Below are 16,035 nucleotides of genomic sequence, written 5' to 3' on the forward strand. Positions count from 1 at the left end.
CTGGGTCTTTTAACATGACAATGATCCAAAGCACACCGCCAGGAAGGAGTGGCTTCGTAAGAAGCATTTCAAGGTCCTGGAGTGGCCTAGCCAGTCTCCAGATCTCAACCCTATAGAAAACCTTTGGAGGGAGTTGAAAGTCCGTGTTGCCAAGCGAAAAGCCAAAAACATCACTGCTCTAGAGGAGATCTGCATGGAGGAATGGGCCAACATACCAACAACAGTGTGTGGCAACCTTGTGAAGACTTACAGAAAACGTTTGACCTCTGTCATTGCCAACAAAGGATATATTACAAAGTATTGAGATGAAATTTTGTTTCTGACCAAATACTTATTTTCCACCAGAATATGCAAATAAAATGATAAAAAAACAGACAATGTGATTTTCTGGATTTTTATTTCTCAGTTTGTCTCCCATAGTTGAGGTCTACCTATGATGTAAATTACAGACGCCTCTTATCTTTTTTAGTGGTGGAACTTGCACTATTGCTGAATGACTAAATACTTTTTTGCCCCACTTGTATATATATTATAGACATACACACAGTGCACAGTATAAATAAATAATTATATATCTATATATAACGGAGTGAAAGCAACAAGCAAGAAAACAAAAGAACAATGAAACAGTGTTCATATACAAGACAGGTCATGGGTTGACCAGCAGAATATCTTTGAGCCATGAAAACTTACTTTCAAACCTCAAGGTCATTGGCTTGGCAGCCCTTACCATGACTCTGGGGTCATCTGTGTCATTAATCTGGATGTTTCTTTTTCTATCTTTGTACATTTTTATCTTCAGAAAATGTTAACTTCTGATGAAGCCCTTCTGTCTGATAAACCATCACTATTCCCCTGACTGCTGCTATAAGACCTACACTAATGCATCTCAGACCTTCTCGACAATGATAAAGATACTGTACATCTAAGAAAGAAAATGAAACAAAAATAGACTTTTATTATTGCAGCATGTTCACCAGGACCCGTACATTGTATCACCCAAATTCTAGCCATTATAACTAAGCAACTTATTTTTTGGAGAGAGGGGGGAGGGCATTATGCACAAATTATGGAAGCTTTATCTGGCCCTCATACTACAATAAGTGGTATGATAACATAAGAATGTAATTGCTTTCATTCATTGCAAGTGCAGCGCCCCAGAGTCCTGGTCGTTGCAGTATTGTCGCTCTGCTGCTAAGGGGAGTGATGGTACGTCTGATGGCACTAAAGGAGTTCACCTGACCAGGTATTGCAGTCACACACTTCACTTCACACTCCGGCCACCAGGGGGAGCAAAAGGTTCTATGTATTAGGCCACTCCTCACACTCTGGTAAAACTGGGGGTTGGATAGGAAGTTAGAGAGAAGATGACTGGGTTTTACCCAGGTAACATCTAGTGAGAGAGAGCGTTGCTTGGGAAGATTCAGGGAGGTCCCTGTCAGGGGTGGGATCCTGGCAGTGGCCTAGCACAAGACAGATCATTAAGGAGCCGTGCCTGCACCTCATTGCGGCGGCATCCTAAGAAAGGACACGAAGCGAAGTATATTGTGGAGAAGTGAGAAACGAGATCACAGCACAAAGGAGATAGAACCAGAGAGCCCCAAGATCGGCAACATCCTTCTGAGGCGCGTAGCCAGCGGCCGGAACGCCGAGGAAGTAATAGACTCTACGCATTACTTTGAACTACGGTAGGGCAGTTAACTCTAGGTTGGCTGTCTCACCTTTACACCTAATGAAGACAATGGAGGCAATTGTGGGAGAGGGGCGTCTCTAGGGTCCCTATAAAATAACTCCAGGCCTACCCCGTCATACGGGTGCGTCCTATCCAAACCATCTGGGGGACGGAGAGAAAGAACAGAAACATACATGACAGTTGTGAGGACTATCCCGTGGTGCTCAGCAGGGAGGTACTACAACACACAGGCGCTAGGAGGAAGGCTACTGATTTCCACCTGCAAAGGGAACTCTGGATGTGCCTTCGGACCAGCCGGTCTCAGCCAGCCCTGTTAGCAGTGCTCTGGTTTGCGGATGTCGAAGCCTTCAGAAAAAAGGTAAAGAGACTGCAATCCTGTGTCCTTGTTATTTACTGCGACCTACACTGTCATCTACATCTTTAATTGGGCGCCCATTAGCAGGGCCACGGACCGGGTCAGGCCACCGTGACATCCCCAGAACCGAGGGACCCGGTACCGAGTACCCCGCTGACCTGCGTTTGGGGGCCGTTCCACAGGATATACATTTCTTTTAACATCCATATGTAATCGGTGATTACTTGACAAATGTAATATGTTTGTAGTCAAACCAAATGACTATGAAATACTTCACGTTACTTCTGAATGTGACGTAAATAAGTGAAGGAGAGTTGACACTGTAGTAGTGAAGATCATAGGAGAGAATGGACGCCTTTTAATGCTGTAAACTTATTGGTGTCACCTCCAGTATATTATTTGGTGTTATCAGGGTGTGTTAGATTAGGGTTATGACTGAATGATATTTTAATTTGAGATATTTCATGTGGTGTCACGAACCAATATGGTTAAGCTCAGCGGACGACACCACTTACACCAAACAACGGGATGGAAGACCCTCACAGTAGGGAACAAGTGATGGGGCACCTCCTGAGTTCCAACTGGTGCCTGTCCCTAAACTCTCCTAACGGCCTAAGGGGGTCCTTCCCCTCGCCGCCGTCTCATACCTAAACTCTGTTTGTCTTCTCATTATTCCCTGGCTAGGGCACTGGCTGGCAAGGACGCTAGCCACCACGGCAGATGGCGAACAACACAGGGAGAGGGACAACAATAAGACAGACAGAAAAAGGGAAAATAGAACTGTCCCTGCTGAAAAGCACCACACAGCTGAGGATATGGCATCAGGACCACGAACTCCACAAACACAGCAGAAGCACCACTGCAACCAGAGAGCTCTTTACTCTAGGCTTGGTCAACATAGATTACTGTATCACCGACAGTGAGCTGATGGCTCACGTGACTTTTTAAAGGATGGTGGAAGTGATCACCACCACAAATCAGCTGATTAGCAATCAAAGCAGCTGCCAGCAAGGAAACTGATATTTAACCCTTGCTGTCCTGAAAGGAAAGAAGCTACACTTAAATTATAGCGGAGCCAGAGCTGCCACAAATCCAAAATGAATCGTAACAGTTGGATTGTATATCTGGATTAGTTATCTTGTGCAGTGTTCAGGAGTTTGAGCTGTGTAGAGTCCTAATTGTGTGCCAGTTCAGGATACCATAAAACGTAATGTGTATGTTCTTGACTATGCTCACATATAAGTCAAAAGCATGCTGGAGAGTGGAACATATAAGTCAAAAGCATGCTGGAGAGTGGAAATTAAAGAAGCACTCCCATCAAAGTTTTAATCCAATTAATATATTGCAGTCATCACATTATACAGACACTGTGTAATTACAGTTACTCATTTTGCCTTTCTACAAAGTAAATTCTTCTGTTTTCTCTTTTCTATGTAGAAACTGAAAGTATACTGTACCTTGCATTTATTTTCACTCTCTTAACCTATTTCCGATGTTGGGCATAATAGTACGCTCACAAAGGACTCCCCCTGTTTGGTGCAGGTACCGGCGGTGAGCACACATATACCGTGCACATGATAGCTGATCTATACAACGATCCACCCAAGGCTGTTAACTCTTTAAATGCCTCTGTCAATCTCTGACAGTGGCATTTAAATTGCGCTTACCGGAAACGCGTTGTTAATCCCACCCATCAGTAACCCCGTAACATGATCGCGGGTCACCAATAGGTCAGCATGACAGCCAGAAGTCTAAAGCAGACGACTATGGTTGACATTGCCATAGCAAGTGAGCATTTCTGCCACACACAGGCGATCTGATCATCGCCTTTGTAGCCAAAGTGATCAAAATATTGCAAAGTATTGCAGCTTCTTGTCTCCCATGGAGACTTTTGAAGCATGCAAAAAGCCATAACATTTTTATTTTACTGTCACTATGGCCATGTGAGGGCTTGTTTTTTTGGGGATGAGTTGTAATTTTGAATGATACCATTGGTTTTACCATGTAGTGTACTCAAAAACAGGAAACATTATTCCAAGTTGGGAGAAATTGCAAAAAAAATGTATTTCCACAGTGCTTTTTTGGATTTTTTGTTTACCATGTTCACCAAATGCTATAATTGACCTGCCATTATAATTCTCCAGGTAATTATGAGTTTGTAGATATTAAACATGTATATGTTGTTTTTTTATTTAAATGGTGAAAAAAATATCCAAAGTTTGTTAAAAAAAAATTAAAAATTAAGTAAGCATCTCAATTTTTCGTGATCTGTGGCTGGGTGAAGGCTTATTTTTTTGCGTGCCGAGCTGATGTTTTTAATTATACTATTTTGGAGACAAGATCTTGCATGGAGCCCCAGACTAAGGAAGATTGACAGACATCTTGTGTTTCTTCCATTTTCTAATAATTGTGGCAACTGTTGTTGCCTTCTCACCAAGCTGCTTGCCTATTGTCCTGTAGCCCATCCCAGCCTTGTGCAGGTCTATAATTTTGTCCCTGGTGTACTTAAACAGCTCTTTGGTCTTGGCCATGATGGAGAGGTGGGAGTGCGATTGATTGAGTATGTAGACAGGTTTCTTTTATCCAGGTAACAAGGTCAAACAGGTGCAATTAATACAGGTAATGAGTGCAGAGTAGGAGGGCTTCTTATAGAAATTTTAGCAGGTCTGTGAGAGCCAGAATTCTTGTTAGTTGGTAGGTGATCAAATACTTATTTCATGCAATAAAATGCAGTTTAATTATTTAAAAATCATGCAATGTGATTTTCTGTTTATATTTAGATTCTGTCACTCAGAGTTGAAGCGTATCTATGATAAAAATTACAGACCTCTCCATTGTTTGTGGGTGGAAAATATAAACTGCTCAATAAAATAAAGGGAACATTAAAATACTACATCCTAGATATCTCTGAATGAAATATTCCAGTTGAAAATGTTTATTCATTACATAATAATAATAATAATCTTTATTTTTATATAGCGCTAACATATTAGGCAGCGCTTTACAGTTTGCACACAATATCATCGCTGTCCCCGATGGGGCTCACAATCTAAATTCCCTATCGGAATGTGTTCAGAACACTAAAACATAACAATTACCAATATAAATCAAAATGAATATCCCACGGAGGTCTGGATTTGGAATGATACTCAAAATCAAAGTGGCAGCAGTTCGTGGCATCTCCAGACTCTGTCATGTCTATCACATGTGCTTAGTGTGAACCTGCTTTCATCTATGAAGAGCAGAGGGCGCCAGTGGCGAATTTGCCAATCCTGGTGTTCTGTGGCAAATGCCAAGCATCCTGCACGGTGTTGGACTGTGAGCACAACCCCCATCTGTGGACGTCGGGCACTCAGACCATCCTCATGGATTCGATTTCTAACCATTTGTGCAGATACAAGCTCATTTGTGGCCTGCTGGAGGTCATTTTGCAGGGCTCTGGCAGTGCTCCTCCTGTTTCTCCTTGCACAAAGGTGGAGGTAGCGGCCCTGATGATGGGTTGTTGCCCTCCTGTGGCCCCCTCCATGTCTCCTGGTGTACTGGTCTGTCTCCTGGTAGTGCCTCCAGCCTCTGGACACTACGCTGACCGACACAGCAAACCTTCTTGCCACAGCTCGCATTGATGTACCATCCTGGATGAGCTGCACTACCTGATCCACTTGTGTGGGTTGTAGAGTCCATCTCTTGCTACCAGGGGTGTGAAAGCACAGCCAACATTCAAAAGTGACCAAAACATCAGCCAGAAAGCATTGGCACTGAGATGTTGTCTGCGGCCCCACCTGCAGAACCACTCCTTTATTGAGTGTGTCTTGATAATTGCCAATAAATTCCATCTGTTGTCTACTCCATTTGCACAACAGCATGTGAAATTGATTGTCAAACAGTGTTGCTTCCTACGTGGACAGTTTGATTTCACAGAAGTTTGATTTACTTGGAGCTATATTCTGTTGTTTAAGTGTTCCCTTTATTTTTTTGAGCAGTGTATTTTATTCAAGATGGGATAGGCTTGGCCAAATCCTACAACGGGGGCCCATCAGGCTCTCGTTATGCCACTGATAACTGCAATACATGAAGAGGGTAAAAACTTTAATGGTAGTACTTCTTTAAATAATGTATTGCATGTGGAAGGTATAGAAACATGATGGCATGTAATTATGAGGTTTATACAGATAGATCAGCATGTGATCTCAGCTGCTTCTTACTCTGAGGTAAAACATTTTTATGCCTGTTTAAAAACTTATTTTACCTCGCAGAAAGATTCAGCTGTGATCCCTTGCTGTAAAGTTTGTATACTCATTTCCTTCCCTCCCTGCCCAAGAGCTGTGGTATGATCATGTAAAGAGGTGTCGGGGCCCTTACGTGCCTCCTCTCTCCTTTATACTGGGCACACGTGTCGCCTGCAGCACCCTGATGGTTTACTAATAGTGTTGAGCATTCCGATACCGCAAGTATCGGGTATCGGCCGATATTTGCTGTATCGGAATTCTGATACCGAGATCCGATACTTTTGTGGTATCGGGTATCGGTATCGAAACAACATTAATGTGTAAAATAAAGAATTAAAATAAAAAATATTGCTATACTCACCTCTCCAACGCAGCCTGCACCTTACCGAGGGAACCGGCAGCGTTGTTTGTTTAAAATTCGCGCTTTAACCTCCTTACGTGAAGTCCCGGCTTGTGATTGGTCGCGCGCCGCCCATGTGGCCGCGACGCGACCAATCACAGCAAGCCGTGACGTAATTTCAGGTCCTTCAGGATTTTAAAATTACGTTCCGGCTTTGTGATTGGTCGCGTCGCGGTCACATGGGCGACGCAACCAATCACAAGCCGGGACTTCACGTAAGGAGGTTAAAGCGCGAATTTTAAGCAAACAACGCTGCCGGTTCCCTCGGTAAGGTGCAGGCTGCGTCGGAGAGGTGAGTATAGCAATATTTTTTATTTTAATTCTTTATTTTACACATTAATATGGTTCCCAGGGCCTGAAGGAGAGTTTCCTCTCCTTCAGACCCTGGGAACCATCAGGAATACCGTCCGATACATGAGTCCCATTGACTTGTATTGGTATCGGGTATCGGTATCGGATTAGATCCGATACTTTGCCGGTATCGGCCGATACTTTCCGATACCGATACTTTCAAGTATCGGACGGTATCGCTCAACACTATTTACTAATGTTTTATATTGCTATGTATGTCATTGTGATGTGTTGTACTCTGATGTGTAATGTGCTGAATGTGTACTCTTATTGTTTTTCACTGTAATGTACATGTTTAGTTTAGGGACAGAATACTAAGAGTTAAACTGTTGGGAGGAGTTAAAAGAGGGATGATGTTGTGTAATCCAGGCACAACACTAATGCTAGCATAGACAAGTCTCCATGTGAGTCTGCAGCTGCATCTGATGACTCCCAAACCAACCTGCATCAGGACCAAGAAATCAAGAGTGATTTCAAAATACCGCAACATTCAAAAGAACTGCCATGGACACTAGACACGGAGCTTAGCAGGTGCCAAAGTATTTAGCAGGTGTTTTTCCTTTTACTGATATTCAACAAACTGGCCTTTGTTACAGAGGTTTCTGTGTTGCATCCACAAAAATGCTGCTGGCCGGTGGAGCGAGTTGAGAGAAGTGAACGTGGAAAATAGTCAGACAGAGATAACATTTCAGGCATCAAGTCTTAAGGGCACCAAAGAGTTATAAAGTTCAGAGTAAATGTAAATAAAAATTTGGGTAAGTAAACAAAGGGACGATCCAGCATAAGTATATGGGAGTAATAATACAATGCAGCAGTGACTGGAAACCAGAGGGAGCAATGTCCAGTTTTAAATAGATCACTGCTGGCCCACATTGGCAACTGAATCTATTATTTTATTTGTCCATCCATCAGTCCCAGCGATTGGCAGCCTAGCAGGTCTTTTAACATGATTAGTCACCTGTGTATTAATAGCTGGGTAGCACACATATCTCCCGGTAGGAGCATAATGAACTTTACCATTGGTGGAGTCATAAGCAGAACATGCTGTGGTGCGGGCAAACCTCTCAGCACTGATGTCACCTCCACCTTCTACATTATAAGGTGGTAATAACCACTCTGATTGTGTGACCAATGACCATCCATTGTGAATATGGGGGAATGCTGGCTTGTCTCTGACAGTAAATATTGTGGGAAAAATGGATCAGGTAATTGGAATTCAACATTACAGACTATTTTGTTTTCAAGGAAGATAATCTGTCATCCGAGAGGCAGAACTTTACTCCCCCATCCGGATTGAGAACACTTGCATGCTCGCCCAAATTTACTGGCGTGCAAGTGGCTGGAAATGAAAAGTTCTTACATTTATGTATTATACTTACTTATAAAGAGCCATTAATTCCAAAGCGCTTTACAGACATCATCACTGTCCCCATTGGGGCTCACAATATAAATTCCCTAGCAGTATGTCTTTGGAGTGTTGGAGGAAACCAGAGTACCTGTCAGAAACCAACATAAGCAAGAGGAGATCATACAAAATTCTTGCAGATGGGGTTTTGATTTGATCCCGGGACCCCAGTTCTGCAAAGCAACACTGTTAACCAACCGCTGAGCCAAAATAAATACCCTATGAAGACAAAAATGCGGTCAGGCGGAGCACTGGGAGTACAAAAGGGGGCAAAAGGTTATTAAAATGTACAGACCTTTGTTAAAATGCTGAACACACAACACGTTAGGGTGCACAACCAAGATAGGTGAGTGGATCCCGTTTCATCGGACACTTCATTTGACCATCGGGTATCATCCTATGAGCGCCCCCTGTCATGGTTCCCAATGGCAGGGGAACGTCAGGACACATAAATAACGAACGAGCTCTTGGGTGATGGAATCTCGAGCTGACCGTGAGCTAAACCTACCACACAACTAATAGTGGCCGGGGGGCGTGCCTACGTTTTATCCCTAGACGTCTCTCGCCAGCCGGAGAACTAACTTACCCTAGTAGAGGAAAAAACAGACCTGGCTTACCTCTAGGGAAATTCCCCCAAAAAGGAGACAGAAGCCCCCCACATATATTGACGGTGAGTTCAGAGGAAAAGACATACGCAGTATGAAGGTAGGTTCAGCAAAGCGAGGTCCGCTTACTAGATAGTAGAAAGATACAAAAGGGAACTGCACGGTCAGCTGAAAACCCTTTTAAAATACCATCCTGAAATTACTTTAAAACTCATGTGTCAACTCATGACACCGGAGTGGTAATTTCAGCCCACAAGAGCTTCCAGCTACAGAGAATGACTTAACTGTAAACTGGAACAAAAATGCAAACAAACTTAGGACTAAGAGTCCAACTTAGCTGATCAGTAGTCTAAGAGCAGGAACATGCAACAGAAAGGCTCTGGTTACATTGATGGCCGGCAAGGCAATGACTGAAGAGCAGGATTAAATAGGAACTCCCCACTACTGATGAAAACAGGTGAACTGAGAAAGAAAACACACCCGAGTGACCAGTACCACTAGCCACCACCAGAAGGAGCCCAAAAGCAGATTCACAACAGCCCCCTTAGGCTACGTTCACATTTGCGGTGTGCGCCGCAGCGTCGCCGCCGCAACGCACAGCGCAAATGTGAACACATGCACAACGCTGCTTTTTGCGCCGCATGCGTCCTTTTTTCCATTGAATTTGGACGCAGCAAAAATGCAACTTGCTGCGTCCTCCGCGCCCCGACGCGGGCGCCGCAGGGACGCATGCGGCGCAAAAAGCAAGTGCACCGCATGTCCATGCGCCCCCATGTTAAATATAGGGGCGCATGATGCATGCGGCGCCGCTGCGGCGCCCGACGCTGCGGCGCTAGCCGCAAATGTGAACGTAGCCTTACTCTGTTTTTTAAAATAAAAACTAAACTAAACTATATAATGTGTATTGTCAAATAAGGTGTTTTTTCATATTTCTGTTGTTACTTTTGGGTATGTGTCTTGCATTCTTCGTTTCTAAAGTAATTTGGAACATTGCAGTTGGCACATAAAGGGAACAGTTATAAATACTGTAGATATTGGCAGAAGTACCTGTTTAATATCTATTATTTGAGATCGAGTGGATCTTTTGAGTTCATTACTGAATACTGTAAACCATGGGATAAAAAAATAGGGGCAGAAGCAGTCAAGCTCTTCTGTGGAATAGATAGAATTTTTTAGTGCTCTCCTCTGCCTTATGCAAACACACACCAGTTATCCCCACTATTATTGTAATCTGTTATTTGAAAAGCACCGTCTGGTCTCCACCATTAGAAACAATAAAAACACTCATTCTTTTCAAAAGCGCTTAAAAATTGTTCATTGCAGGGCAAATAGCATCACAGATATTGTAATGATAATAACATTCATCCAGCTAAAAGTAAACTCAGGTGATAATGTTCCCTTGTTGTATCCATTCTACTAGTATGTGTTTCATGCAATAATAGAGAAAAATGACTTGCATTGTTGTATGCATCTAAGATTTTTTTGACCTCAGTCTGGTGGGTACCCTCAGTGAACTTTAGCAATTATAAAAGGAAAAGTCTGCTGAAATTTGCAGGCATTATCTTGGATAATTACCAGGGAACAGTCATGTTTCAATGCGAAAGGAGATAATTTTAAATTCAATTTTACATTGCCTTCTCTATACTCATGAAGCATAGGAACCATTGTAGGGGCTGCAGTTATCTTATTTAATGCCTGAAATTGGTCACTTAGAGATGCCTATTTTGTCAGATGTTATTATGTTAATATACACCTAGGACAACATTTTAGCCTACTTAGTCTTATTATGGTAAACTACAAGGAGATCTTGTTACATAGAAACGCATTAGAGAATAGAGGTGCATTTGACTGACAGCCTTGGCTGGAAGTATATGGATTTCCCAGGAAAAGTGCTGTATTTTATGATTTTTTTTACCCTTTCAGTGATTTTTTTTTATTTTGTCTGATCCAAATTGTATTTGGTGATATTAGACTTTAAAAGAAATCAAAGGCTAGAAAATATATATCTTGGTAACTAGTACTATAATTTGTATTAACTATATAGCAATAACTATGCAAATTAGCTCTCCCTTTATGAAGAAGAAAATGTTCTCTCTACTGCTATCTATTGGTGATTTAACGAGTATGTCAATGTCTGACTTATTTTAGGGTTATTCAGTTTCTTAAAAGTAATATACTGTACACCAATATTCCCCGCCAATTAGCTTCACTGGATGGCTCCATTGAAGTTGATAGGAGGATGTGCCACTGGTCAGACCCTCACTGATCTGATTTTGATGGCTTTTCCAAAGGACACAGTTGGGTTGGGAGATTCGCTGGCTAGACCGAGCACTGCAGTCCAATCTTGCTCCAATTAATACGGCCGCCTGATTGCACCTTAAGAATTTGCTATTAATTAAAGTTGGTTAAACCTTTCAATGAGCCTTGAAACATGATTAAGGTTATTATTCGAACCATAAATAGAAATGCTTTACTTTAAGATTCTTTACTAAGTAGGACATTGACTTACATGGAAAAATATAGGTAGCACGAGAGACAAAAGTTTCAACCTTTGGGAGGAAATCTAATTTGAATACTTTTCCCAGAGAGTATTGCGTGTAACGCTCCTTACCACTGCTGAATCTCTGCATTGAGAACCAGTACTTTTCTACCTTATTTGTTTGATTACATGCAATATTTCATTTCAGCTTTTCTTGAAAAGAGGTTGTCTAGGGTTAGAGTATTTTTCTGAGTGTCAAAGATTCATGCTGTGTATGGTATTTAATTTCCCCAGAGAAGTGGTGTCACTAATGTAAGTTCCAGGCCCCTGGTATTATACTGACCAGCCGGCATCTTCATCTGTTCTCAGCGCCACTCTGGTCGGTCTTTCAGCAGTTTGTGACCTGCTGGATCCAGTGTTTGTTGGGTGAGCCGAAGGTCACTACTCGGTGTAGGTCTATGAGAGCCAGAATGAAGTCAGAAAAAAGTTCTCATAGACTTATACTGAGAACTTGTGACCATTACCTCTGACTTCTGGTCAGAAGTTGCGGTCACAAGATGGTGACACTGGATCAGATCAGAACCGAGAAGATCAGAAAATGGCTAGGAGTAAGTATATCTCTAGGGGCAGGAAACATGGATTACTGACACCACTCCAGCGCTGAAATAAAAAAAAATGCCAGAGTGGTGCTTTAAACTTAAATGACACAGAAATTGAGGTCACAGAAGCAGAAGCCAAAGGTTCTGTAAATTTTACACTTTAGCAGTAAATAGGACTGTGGACTGTTACTAAGAAGTACTAATCCAAATCACCAGGGATGATGATACACACACAAAAGAATACAGCAGCCTCTGTAAGCGTTAAGTTGTATGCAAACAGTGAATAAGTGAAATTTGGACTGCATTACTGTAACTATTACTAGCTACTTGTAATGCCATGCCGGCATCCCTGCATGGTCCCTCTTCCTCCTTCAGCAAGGATGCTGACATGTGCACTGCTCCAGTTGAAGCAACATCCTTGTTCCCTACTGTGCTGCCTCCTGCTCTGTGTCAGTGTATGCCCTGTTATGGACCTGGTGGTTAGGAGCACCCGGAATGACCTGATGAGTAAACTAGTAATCAGAACAAGCTCTGGGAAAGTGGGAACTCTGCTGACCGCAAACTCTACTCCTATCACACACTAGAAATAGCCGTGGAGCGTACCTAACTCTCCCTAGATGCCTGTTGTGGATTTTGTTTTTGGGCTCCCTCTGGTGGTTACGGCTGGTACTGGGTGACTTTGGTGGGTTGCGGTCTCTGGTTTCCACCTGTCCATCAGAGGCTGGGTGTTTCCTATTTAACCTGGCTTTCCTGTCATTCCCTTGCTGGCTATCAATGTACTCAGATGTGCTCAGTTTGGTTCCTGACTACCTGCTCCCAGATCTTTCAGGATAAGCTAAGTTCTGTTTTTCAGTTGTTTTGTTCTTTTTGTCCAGCTTGCTAATTATGACTCTATGCTAGCTGGTAGCTCTAGTGGGCTGAGGTTCTCCCCATGTGCCATGAGTTGGCACATGGGTTCTTGTAATCTCAGGATGGTTTTTGATTAGGGTTTTTTGCTGACCGCTATAGCGGTCCTCATTTTGCTAAATCTATTTTCATCTCTATGTGCGTGCCTTCCTCTCATTTCACCGTCAATACATGTGGGGGGCAACTATACCTTTTGGGGTTCATTTCTCTGGAGGCAAGCTAGGTCTTTATTTCCTCTGCAGTACTAGTTAGCTCTTAGGCTGGCGCGTGGCGTCTAGAATCAACGTAGGCACGCTCCCTGGCTATTTCTAGTTGTGTTTGTCAGGAGTAGGGCAGCGGTCAGCCCAGGTTCCATCACCCTAGAGCTCGTCCGTTATTTATGTTATTTTGCTTGTCCAGTGCGATCCCCAGCCATTGGGATCCATGATAGTATAGCCGGCCCACAAAGTGTTAATTGTTTGGGCTGAAGCAGGAGAAAAAGAAGTGTTTAAGGGAATTTTTTTTTTTTTTTTTCCCCCTCAGAGTTTTGCTGCCTAGCCCTTAATTGCTGTCTAGCTGCTTCTTACCTCCTCTTAACCCTTGAATGGCTCTGACCTTAGCTGTTTAACATGGATGTCCAGAGTTTGGCTTCCAGCCTGAGTAATCTTGCTGCAAAAGTTCAAAGCATACAGGATTTTGTTGTTCACACTCCTATGTCTGAACCTAGAATTCCTATTCCAGAGTTTTTTTCTGGAGATAGATCTACCTTCCTGAATTTCAGGAACAATTGCAAATTGTTTCTTTCTTTGAAATCTCGCTCCTCTGGAGACCCTGCTCAGCAGGTTAAGATTGTAATATCTTTCCTGCGGGGCGACCCTCAGAATTGGGCATTTGCATTGGCACCAGGGGATCCTGCATTGCTCAGTGTGGATGCGTTTTTTCTGGCACTGGGATTGCTCTATGAGGAACCTAACCTGGAGATTCAGGCTGAAAAGGCTTTATTAGCCCTCTCTCAGGGGCATGATGAAGCGGAAGTATATTGTCAAAAATTTCGGAAATGGTCGGTGCTTACTCAGTGGAATGAGTGCGCCCTGGCTGCAAACTTCAGAGATGGTCTTTCTGAGGCCATTAAGGATATTATGGTGGGGTTCCCTGCGCCTACAGGTCTGCATGAGTCTATGGCTATGGCCATTCAGATTGATCGGCGTTTACGGGAGCGCAAACCTGTGCACCAGTTGGCGGTGTCTTCTGAACAGGCACCTGAGACTATGCAATGTGATAGAATTCAGTCCAGAAGTGAACGGCAAAATTATAGGCGGAAAAATGGATTGTGTTTTTATTGTGGTGATTCAGCTCATGTTATATCAGCATGCTCTAAACGCACAAAAAAGGTTGATAAATCTTTTGCCATTAGTACTTTGCAGTCTAAGTTCATTTTGTCTGTAACTCTGATTTGTTCACTGTCTTCCATTTCCGTCGATGCCTATGTGGATTCGGGCGCTGCCCTGAGTCTTATGGATTGGTCATTTGCCAAACGCTGCGGTTTTAGTCTGGAGCCTCTGGAAGTTCCTATTCCTTTGAAGGGAATTGACTCTACACCATTGGCTATGAATAAACCGCAGTACTGGACACAAGTGACCATGCGCATGACTCCCGTTCATCAGGAGGTGATTCGCTTCCTTGTACTGTATAATTTACATGATGTACTAGTGCTTGGTCTGCCATGGTTACAAACTCATAATCCTGTCCTGGATTGGAAAACAATGTCTGTGTTAAGCTGGGGATGTCAGGGGGTTCATGATGATGCACCTCTGATTTCAATCGCTTCATCTACTCCTTCTGAGGTCCCTGCGTTTTTGTCTGACTATCGGGATGTTTTTGAGGAGCCTAAGCTCAATTCGCTCCCTCCTCATAGGGATTGTGACTGTGCTATAGAATTAATTCCTGGCAGTAAGTTCCCTAAGGGTCATTTATTTAATCTGTCAGTGCCAGAGCATACTGCTATGCGGAATTATATTAAGGAGTCCTTGGAAAAGGGACATATTCGTCCATCTTCGTCCCCTCTGGGAGCAGGTTTTTTTTTTTGTGGCAAAAAAGGATGGTTCCCTGAGGCCTTGTATAGATTATCGCCTTCTGAATAAGATTACAGTCAAATATCAGTATCCATTGCCATTATTGACTGATTTGTTTGCTCGCATTAAGGGGGCTAGGTGGTTCACTAAGATAGATCTTCGCGGTGCGTATAATCTTGTGCGGATAAAACAGGGTGATGAGTGGAAAACCGCATTTAATACGCCTGAGGGCCATTTTGAGTATTTGGTAATGCCTTTTGGACTTTCTAATGCTCCTTCAGTCTTTCAGTCCTTTATGCACAATATTTTCCGTGAATATCTGGATAAGTTTATGATTGTGTATTTGGATGATATTTTGGTGTTTTCTGATGACTGGGAGTCTCATGTTCTACAGGTCAGGAAGGTGTTTCAAGTCCTGCGGGCCAATTCTCTGTTTGTGAAGGGCTCAAAATGTCTCTTCGGAGTCCAGAAGATTTCTTTTTTGGGGTACATTTTTTCTCCTTCTACTATTGAGATGGATCCCGTCAAGGTTCAGGCGATTTGTGACTGGACACAACCTACATCTGTTAAGAGTCTTCAGAAGTTCTTGGGTTTTGCTAATTTTTATCGTCGGTTCATTACTAATTTTTCCAGTGTTGTTAAACCTTTGACTGATTTGACTAAAAAGGGTGATGATGTTGCTAATTGGTATCCTACGGCTGTGGAGGCCTTTCAGGAACTTAAGCGCCGGTTTTCTTCTGCTCCTGTGTTATGTCAACCAGATGTTTCACTTCCTTTTCAGGTTGAGGTTGATGCTTCCGAGATTGGAGCGGGGGCGGTTTTGTCACAGAGAAGTTCCAATGGCTCGGTGATGAAGCCATGTGCGTTCTTTTCTAGAAAATTCTCGCCCGCCGAGCGCAATTATGATGTGGGTAATCGGGAGCTTTTGGCCATGAAGTGGGCATTTGAGGAGTGGCGTCATTGGC

Source organism: Ranitomeya variabilis, chromosome 5 (assembly GCF_051348905.1).
Source record: "Ranitomeya variabilis isolate aRanVar5 chromosome 5, aRanVar5.hap1, whole genome shotgun sequence".
NCBI classification, from domain to species: Eukaryota; Metazoa; Chordata; class Amphibia; order Anura; family Dendrobatidae; genus Ranitomeya; species Ranitomeya variabilis.